Source organism: Numida meleagris, chromosome 1 (genome assembly GCF_002078875.1).
Source record: "Numida meleagris isolate 19003 breed g44 Domestic line chromosome 1, NumMel1.0, whole genome shotgun sequence".
NCBI lineage: Eukaryota > Metazoa > Chordata > Aves > Galliformes > Numididae > Numida > Numida meleagris.
The window spans coordinates 118,440,295-118,450,246 of NC_034409.1; the positions used below are offsets into that span (position 1 = coordinate 118,440,295).

The 9,952-nt window shown below is 43.3% G+C and overlaps 1 protein-coding gene across 7 annotated transcripts in view; it reads right to left on the reverse strand.

Annotated features, from left to right (window-relative positions):
* The window catches only part of CDKL5 (cyclin dependent kinase like 5), a 128,993-nt gene extending 119,431 nt beyond the window's left edge, over window positions 1-9,562 (reverse strand). For 5 of the 7 annotated variants that reach the window (XR_002442490.1, XM_021409451.1, XM_021409443.1 and 2 more), the window contains exon 1: window positions 9,444-9,562. The gene's annotated coding sequence lies outside the window, so the exon portion shown is untranslated. The other 2 variants (XM_021409436.1, XM_021409428.1) reach the window with 2 other exon arrangements.

Consider the following 9,952-nt stretch of genomic DNA (forward strand, 5'->3'; position numbering starts at 1 on the left):
AAATAAATCAAATGACCAAAAACCAGGAAGCAAGCAAAAAGTTCCATTAAATCCTAAGCAAGTTAGGGAAAATCTAAAAAAGGTTGATAGTCACAAAGTGAAAACTACAGCTACTGTTCTCATAATTCTGTAAAAATCTGAATTATTTCAAAGTGTTTGTAAGAACAAGCACTTTAAAAACTACATAGTTGTTGATGTTAAAGTTGGAAAATATATTCAGTAAAATAATTTATTCGTTATTTTTTGTAGTTGAATGATCTTTTTTCACTAGCTTTGGAGCTTCATGCAGTCCAATTATTTAAAAGGACAGCGCGGTTCCTCTTTGTTAATTTCTTTGAAGAAGAGCAAGTTAACGAGCCTGGTCTGCCATTTCATTTTCATTGAAAACACCCAACAATAGCTCAAACGTTATTTTAAGTGAATATAACTGGAACAGTCACACAAAAGGTCACCCATTTTACTGGTGTGGAAAAATACAGGATAGGCTTTCTGGTCTCCCAGGGTTGTTCGGTACTTTGTACAATCAAAGTCAAGTAGACTTTGGCCTTAATACAAATACTTTCCTATCTCCCCTCACCCAGACATGTTTGCAACATGATTTTAGTCACAGTTATTTTATAATGACTTGCGTAAATGAGTTTTATTTACCCCACAAGAAAAAACAACAACCAAAAAAGACACCAAACATCTCTGTCTCAGAACTTATAGATAAAGGAATCCTGAATCTCAAATAAATTAATTACAAGTATACATGCTGTTGTTTTTTTTTTTTCCCCCTGTGAGTCACAATTTGAGTCAGCAGAAGCAACTGAAAAACAACTCTGTTGACAGAATAAGGGAAGTAAGGTCATGTTTCTCAAATATGCTTTTCATTCACAGAGCTTCAGGCAATTAAAACATCAATATGTACAGAATTACTGAAACATTTAATGATCTCCCAACAATAGGAACAGCTATTTGGTTAGGAAAAGTAGAGTCAAGGTTCGCCTTCTCAAAATACTGTTTTGTTTTTATTACTGTGCGCATCCCATGCTGGTATCTTCAAACTGAAATTTGTTTTTATTTATAACTGCGTTATAAATAGTTTCTAAAGAAAGTCAAGCAACCAATTTGGTGTCTGTACGTGACATTTCAGCCCTCCATGTTTTTCAAGAAATAGTTCAGTGATTCTAATTCATGTCGCTGTGCTATAGGGCCTCTCTTACCCACCCCTGTTCTACATACGAGGTTCTAAGTTTGAAATTCCTTGTGGTTGGCTACTTGCATCAAGCTCATATCCTACAAAATCAGGGACAGAAATATATATAACCTCTTACCCACGTATGTCAGATGATGTTCCACCTACGGTTCTCTTTTTTCCTGCTCTTTATGGTAGGTTTGAACTGAGCAGCCTTCCCACAATTCCTTCAAACATTAGAAACTCTTTAACGACTTACATTACACTCCACAGCATAGCATAAGCTACATCAGGCGATGTCAAACAGGTCTTCCACAGCTCTTAGTCCCACATCCACCCACGAGCATACCCTTACTTGCTTCCTCGAATAACATCCCCAAATTATTATCAGCTTTGCATCGTTTCTGCTTTCCTTACTACCTTCACCTTGCCCAACAGCTTGGCAAAAAGCAGCAAGTAACACGAGGACACTTGACCAGAGTCTGACTGCAGTCATCCTCATTTTTTGTCCCATTTCTAACCACCTGCCTCTTCCCATCAGACCTGCTTGGCTACAGCAGAGCTGGAGAACACTGTCCCTCTCCCAAAAATTGACCGAGTGGTTCAGAAGTTACTGGCAGGGTGGGAGGATGAGCTAGTGGACAGATGGATGGACAGATGGAGCAATTGCATAAGATGCTTCTTTCAAACTAAATTAAGACTTTCAAGTCCTACCTGTTCCACCAAGCACTCCATCAGCACCAGCCAGTCCCCTCTTCAAGGTTTTCCATTTTATAGAAGGCGAACCCCATCATGTAGTAGCTTCAGTCTACAGATTTACCAGATCAATGCTGCACTGACTGTACATCACGATGTACAGCTATCGTGCTCCATAAATAACTGTCTTGGAACACAAGCTGTACCCAAACAAGATTTCACAGTTAAGTAGAAAAATAACGGCTGCTTAAAATCATTATAATGGCATATAATTTAAAACATCCTTTGTAATAACAATGCCAACAATAAAGAAGAAAGAAAAAACAAATCTTGTGTTTCATAAAATACAGAAAATGTACAGAAGACTACTACCCATTAAAGGAACTGCAAAGGCGGTTTGCATTTCAGCAGCATAGGACTGTGTGAAGAGATGGAGGAGAAGCTATGCTAGATAAGCAGATGGATTAGGAACGTGTGAAAAGGTCCATAAGGTAGGCTCAAGTTTTTGAAGTATGAAACTTCTCAAGTGAGCATAGACTCAGTGTAGGTGTTTTCATACAAGGATGTAACGGGCTTGTCTGGTGTTGTTTCTTCTTTTGCAGCTTTTCTTTCTTTTTTTAAAGCTTAAAGATGTAGGTAGATAACAGCATTCTGGAATGGGGATACAGCATAAAATGGTTTGAGATGGAAGAGACTCTTAAAGGCCATCTGGTCCAACTCCCCTGCAATGAACAGGGACACCTACAGCTACATCAGGGAGCTCAGAGCCCCATCCAGCCTGTCCTTGAGTGTTCCCAGGGACGGGGCACCCACCACCTCTCTGGGCAACCTGTGCCAGTGCCTCACCACCCTTCTCACAAAAAACTTCTTCCTCACATCCAGTCTAGAACTCCCCTCTTTTAGTTTGAAACTATTTCTCCTTACCCTATCACAAGAGACTCTGCTAAAGCAACTGTCAACTCTATCCTCATCTTCCAAAAAGGCTGGAAATATGTTTGCAGAGGTTAAGCAAACAAGCAACGACAACTTCATGAAGACTGCAGATTGACAGCATGGGAAAAAAAAAAAATCGGAGGAGAGTGGAATCCAACTCAAAAATAAAGAAAGATAACATGCTTGCACCCAACACCATTGCTTCTTTTGGGCTGAAATTCTCCCTCCAAGTACTCAAAAGAGGAAAACGCAACAGCAACATTAAAACAAGTACAGTACAGAGAAAGAAAAAAAGTGTCACAGAAGTAAATCTAAATTTTACACCACTTCATCCTAGTGATATCTCAGGAATACCTTTTTATTTTTATTTATTTAAGTGAAAACACCACTTAGAGTAGGTCTAACAGGATAGCCCTCTGAGTTCCCTTCTAAAGGGAACTCTGTGTGCAGGCACAGTTAGAGAGGTCTTGAAGGAGAACCATCTTGCAGCATAGAAGGTATTGCCAAAAGAACAGAGTAAGCCATCAGGAACGCCACTCTCTGAACTAACAACAGCTGAAAAAGCATGAAATTGGCCTCTTTTATCTTGATGTCAATTCTCACCTCAAAACATAAAGAAACCAGATTAAAAACAGTAGCAAATGGTTGGGGGGAGGTTTAATTCAGTGTTTGTTAGTAGATACATCCTCACTTCAGTCAACACCCATCCTGCAATCAAAAGGGATACCACTAAAAACAAGTGTACATTCTCAGATTCACAACTGAATCATTAACACCAACTCTGACTGCTATGACAATTGCTTACTCTTTGATCAATAAACACTTTAACTTTGGAATGAGGAGTATTACACATAAGTTAAATTAACTATTATTGCACTTGCTAACTAACATAAAAAGCAAGTTATGTCAAAAATGCGTAACCCATCCCCTATATCCACAGAGTAATTCTAACAATACAGAACATACTTGAGAACTGCAAGCACGTCTACCAACTAGCTTGAAAAACATGAATTTGAAATATCAATTAAGATGCAAGATTGAAAACATTTGTCTGCTATATGAAACATTGTGCATTTTGACAGGCCCAAGAGCTCTTCACCTCTGAGTGGAGTCACACAACTGCCCCAATCCTGTATGCACTTCCACATAAGCAACATCAATGAAGCTGAGCATATGCTTAACCGATGACACGCGCACAAACATTCGCAGAAAGGGCTCAAGCAACTACTGGGAGTAAACAAAATGTTAACAATAAAAAACAGAAGTGGAAACTTGTCTTGGAATTTGTTTTCAGCTACTATCAAGTCTTTACTGAGTGCAGCAGGTTGGCAGGAATTTAGAATGAGTGTAATAGCTCTGACAAGGGCTTCAAAGAAGAGTTGACTCTGTCAAATTCTCATCTTCCAGGCAGTTTGATTTTGCTATTACTTTTTCAGATAATAGCTGAGAATATAGTGTACAAAAAAATCCCACAGTCCTTAGAAAACAATCAGACTTTGGAAGATTCTGAACAAACTATGTTACATTTACTCAGGGAAGATTGCTCTGATGAACTTGCAATTAACATGACACGCTACAGCACTCAAGATATTCTCACCAGACACTCTGAAATTTGTTGTAAGAGCTAGCACAGAGCAGTATTCAAATTCCTTCAGCACGCTGCTGATTCTTACCCACTCCAGGACTCACACCAGCACACCGCTTCCTCTTCACCAACGTCTTGAAAAAATCCACAAGAAAAGGGAGAGGAGAAAAAAAAAAAAAAAGAACACACACACACTGCATATCTGCAACATTCAGGGCATACCAGGCGTTCTGCTGCACTGACACCAGCACAGGGCTGATGCACACGTGGGCACATGCAGCGAGTTTGTGAGATGTCATTCTCATCAAGGAAAAAAAAAATATTTTTAAGATTAGGAAATAAAGCAATAAGCAGGGAACTTATAAGCAGAAATATCTCACGTTTAACTCAAAAATTTCTGTTTCAAAGATAAAATATTGGAGTAGAAAGTTCCACTTGCAAATACAAGGCTGAAGAAGTTCCTAGTTAGCAGTTATTTTTGTGGCTTTTAAATAGGTTGGCTCTAACAAGGTGAAGTGCTGCCCAGTCTACCACAGCCAGGCCAAACAGAACAATCAGCCTTCCCAAGGACAGAGAGGGACGAGGCCACGAAGCAACCCAGCGAAGTGCTCTCCAGCAGTTATTTCATGCTCCACACATAAGGAACCTCACAGCTAAGTAGCTGCTGTCTTCATAAGAACTAAGCTCACTCCAAGTAAACCAAGCTCACTGCAGAAGTGCAAGTGATCCTGTGCCAGATGGTTATCCTACATAATTATCTGTCCGGTAGGATCTTAGGGGAAAAAAAATAATGAATTTAAAGATCGCAGAAACAACTCCTATGAGTTTGAAAGCCAAATGTTCCCCACTCAAATGTAAGGGCTGTTAGATGGGGAGATCAAAGAAAACATATTTCAAATGAACCATGCTAAATAAGAATCCTCTACTATAAAAAGCATTACCATCAACCTATGTGAATTCTCCAGGAATGTAGAATGCCTACAGTACCGCAGGGCTTCTAAACACTGACATCCACTTACAAAGAAAAGAAGTGAAAAAAATTGTTTTCAGATTCAAGCTCCAAGAAGTTTTTTTTTTTGTATACTGGCTACCCGAACTGATATTTGCTTCTACTGAACCTTACAGCCACATCCTTCCTTTTCCTTCAGTTGCTTGAAGCAGGGTGTTACCATTCACATCTGTATTTCTATAGTCATCTGTGAGAGAAGATTAACAGAGGCAGTGATACAAGTCACCAGAATAATGGTGCTTTGTGTGACTGGCACAACTATGGTTCAGTTCAGAAATGATTCACATTCTGTTTTTTCAGAGGGTAAATTCGGTGGGGTTTTCATTTGTTTATTTTACATGTTGCCAAGCAACATTTTTTTTTTTTTTTTATTAAATGAATGCCACCCTTTTTTCCCCCCAAATAAATATCAGCATAAAGCTATGCTATGGTTGAAAACACACTGGCTAAAGGGCTTAATCTCAAGAAGGCTCAACCAGCTCACACTTGAAGTCCAAGTCTGAAGCCAAGCTAGAACACACTAACATCTCTTCTGAAGTAACGTTAGAAAAATAAATCTAATTGCAGTAATGCTAGAAATAAAAGCTTCTGAAAACCTTGACTTTTCGGGATCAAAACTAAACGCTGCAGAAAGTCATCACATTCCATACACACTTCCTTCATCTTAAGAGAAACAAAATAACCTGTTGCTTTGGTCTTTCAATTCCACAGCAGCAACACATAACTCAACCATCAGTCGCCACACAAACTCAGAAGCAGAGCACAACTCTACTGTGACAGCCCTGACAGACAAGTTGTTTTTTTTAGGAAAGTTATTCTGCCTAAAGGAAATGGGCATGGAAGTTCTCCACAGGCTTATTCCTACAGGATTCTCATGGTCGCATCAGAAAATGCACAAAAAACATGAGCTAAGTATACACTGTATATTTAAATATACACACATCTCCACATATGCATACAAAATGTGTATGTGATGTTTCTATAACAGCAAACGTTCAAGTGTGTAGAACCTTTTACTTTTTTCCATCTTTCATGGTAATGTCAAGATATTTAACAATCATTCCTGCTATGCTAAAACATTTTATTTAATACAGAGACAAAGAAATATATTAACATTGCATTCTAAACAAATAATTTTAGCTTTACAAGATGGACACACCAGCAACGTGAACATTCCCGAGTTCAATCAATATTTGATGTTATGAAACTGGACAGACTCGGCATGAGGGCTGACGTTCCAACAATGATCTTCTCTGTTCATTTATGTATTGTTTTAATGCTCTCTTTCATTTACATCAGGAAATTAATTCTTACTGCTTCTGATGCAGAAAGCTGATATTACTATTCACAAGGAAACCTCTTTCCACCTAGACACTAAGGTACAACTTTGGAACTGTCTGATAAACAAACGAGTGAGGAAAAAATAAGTGGTCTTATAGTTAGAATACAGAATTCGGAAACAGGGATTAAACTCCCTTCCTCATTACATTACTAACATTCCTTAGTGATAGCAAATCACTGATCATTTTCACGCCTTGATTTCCTGATGTGAATAATAAGCTAAAATCTAGAATCGCTAGGTTTAGCTCATGGGCAGTGCTAAAATCCTTTAAAATTCTCAGACAGCAGCTATGAGAAACACATGCCATCTCGGTGCTGTTCACACGAAGAACATGCAGTTCACAACATCTTCACTCATCTTGCACGTCAACACATTTTAAGAGCAGACCACATTTGTACTCTGCTCAGAGTAAGCACGACGCTAAAACAAATTCTCTTCAACAAGAACTTGCACCTTGTCCAGTTGGACACCTAGGAAGACTGTAGGTTTTTCCTTCCTTTTCCCATGGAAGAGTGCTGTGCGTTCCAGAAAGAACGTTAATTCTTACACGCAAACAGCCTGTGAGAGCATCCATATATAGTCAGCATTATAAATAGCTGTTTCCATAGTGGAAGTGAACGGGCTTTTCATTATGCATAGAGGGAAAGGGTGTTTTCTGCATATAGGAATTATTCTCTTGTCCTACCTTGCACTTGCAGCCTTCGCTCACCCCCCACTCACCCATCCTGCCCACGCCACAAAAACAGACACTGCTGGTGTCAGACCCCACTAGTGCTACCACCAAACTACAACAGTGCACCAATAGGCTTGCAACAGACTAGCACAAACCTCCCTGTAAAAATATGCAAAAGACTGCACGGTCCTCAGTGGCCATGCAATTTCGAGTGCTTTCCTGCAGCTATTTCACTAATAAAAAAGACTTATGAAATACTCCAGGGCTTTGTTAGGAACAGAGCTACAGTAAACATTCCTACATTTGAATCTCAAAGTGTATTTTCTCCTCAGCGTTTCTGAACTAAAGTAGAAGGACAGACGAGGTCGTTAAAATGGAACTGTGATTTCTTTGTTTAAACACTTCAGGGTTCAAAAACCAAGCCACTGGCAACGAGGTTAACAACAGGTTTGTTACAACTCTCAGTACGAAGTCAGGCAAAAAGAATCAAACCAAATTGTTTGGATGCTGAAACAACTAAAAAAAAAAAAACGGATCGTATCTCAGATTCACTGAGGTTGTCAACGTTCAATAACATCTGAAATCAGATGTAATACTGTGTGTTTTTGTTTTTTTTTTTTTTAATGTGTATTTTTAAATGCTGCTAGCTGCAGGTCTCAGCACTGGCTGATGTTAATCAGAAGCTCCAGTTCCAGCTCGCTGGTGTAGCACTCATGCCCCGCAGCTCTTGATGGCCACTGCTTTACATTCTTCCTTACTGCTCTTTTCAGCCACTGTCACATACAATGCTGCTTTGCTGCATATCAGAAAAATCTCAAGGGCTAAATATGGCAATGAGCTCTCCAATGCAGTTGTGATTTAACCCCCCTAAATGCTGCAGCTTTAGGTAAACGCTGACAAATAAGGCTCTGCTCCTGAGCTACTCCATGCAAAAGCCTCTCTAAGTGCAGAACAGCACATCTCACCACAAGTACAAAGAGGGGAGATTGCCAAATGAGCAAAATAAGAGAAATCTTGCACACCCACACAACTCGATGTAGCATTTAAGTCCATACAATGGAAAAAGCCCATACTCCTATTACCCAGCCCACCTGTTAAAATGGCGCTTTGTGCTTCTACTCCAGGCAGGTAGATCTTATTAAAAGCTTGCCTTTTTTTTTTTTTTTTTTTTTAACCGCAGCTCTCTGCTGCTCAGTAAGCACACGCACAGCGAGAACACCGCCGAAGACGGTGCTGTTTTAGGCAAACACAGAAAACTATGCGAAAGGATGGACTTAATGCCCTTAGGCTGAAATGCCAGGAGGGAAAAAGGATAGCTCCGCACCCTCAGAGGGGAAAATGCTGTAGGGAGCGGGAATTGCGCTCGCCAAGGAAGCGCTGCCACACGGGGCCGCGTACAGCCGGTGACAGCGGGAGCCCGGGGCGCTCAGCATCCCTCGGCAGCGCAGCGCGGCGACCAACAGGGCACCGCTCACAACTTCCCTCCCGCAGCACCGCAGCACCCGAAGGCCACTCGCGAGAACCTCTTCGTACACCAGCGTATTTCCCAACCCTCCCCGGCTCCGCGTCCTCCCGCAGCCGAAGCGAGAAGTTGTGCGGCTCTGCCCGTGCGCCTCTCCCCGCCCCGCACGCGGAGGCAGCCCCCAGCCGCAGCCCCGCCGCTCCCCTCCTCACGCAGCACCACCCCGGCGTGCCGGCTGCCGCAGCGACGGGCGGCTGGGGGCCCTCGCGGCTCTGCGGGACTCCGTTCTTCCCGCCGCGTCCATAGACGGCCTTCCCGGGGGCTGCCCTCCCCGCCCCTGCCCACCTACCTGCGGGCTGCCGGCACCCATCCGCGCGGCGCGCAGCCGGGGGCACCGCGCGCAGCCTCCCGCCCTCCCTCGGACAAGGATCTCCTCAGACGAAAGCACAACCCCAACCCCAGCCGCTACCGCGAGGGACCGCACCCACAGCCGAATCCCAGCGGCCGCAAGGAGGGAGGGGTGGGCACCCAGTGACAGATGAGGACGGCCCCCGGCCGCTCCCTACCTCGCACCGCTCTCCTCGCAGCTGGCGGCGCGCTTACCCCCAACAGCCACCGCCCCCTCGCTCCGTTCCCCCGCCCTAACGCGACGCTCAACGCAGCCCCGCTAGCCGCGAGGCCCCGCCCCTCGCACCGCACCGACAGCTCTCTCCACCAATAGCGAAGAAGAGAGTCGTCCTCGAGCCCCGCCTTCACCTCTCTCGACCAATAGGAGCGATCCGCCGTGCTGCCCCTCCGCCTTCCCGGCAGGCTCGGTTGGCTCGCAGCTGCCGAGCAACGGGCGCGGGGTTGCGGGTGGGGCCGCTGAGGGCGGTGGCTGGGAGGGGCCCCGCTGCGGGCCGAGGTCGGTGCTGCGGGGGTGCGCGCGGGGTTCCTCATTCGGGAGTTTTCGCGTCATGGAGGGGTGGTTTTTGGTCCCTTCCCCTTTTTTTTCTAGCGGCTCAGCTCCTTCAGGAGGGTGGAGATGCCTCCCGCGTGCACAAAGCTGTAATCTCGGTTTGCAGATTGTGCTGCT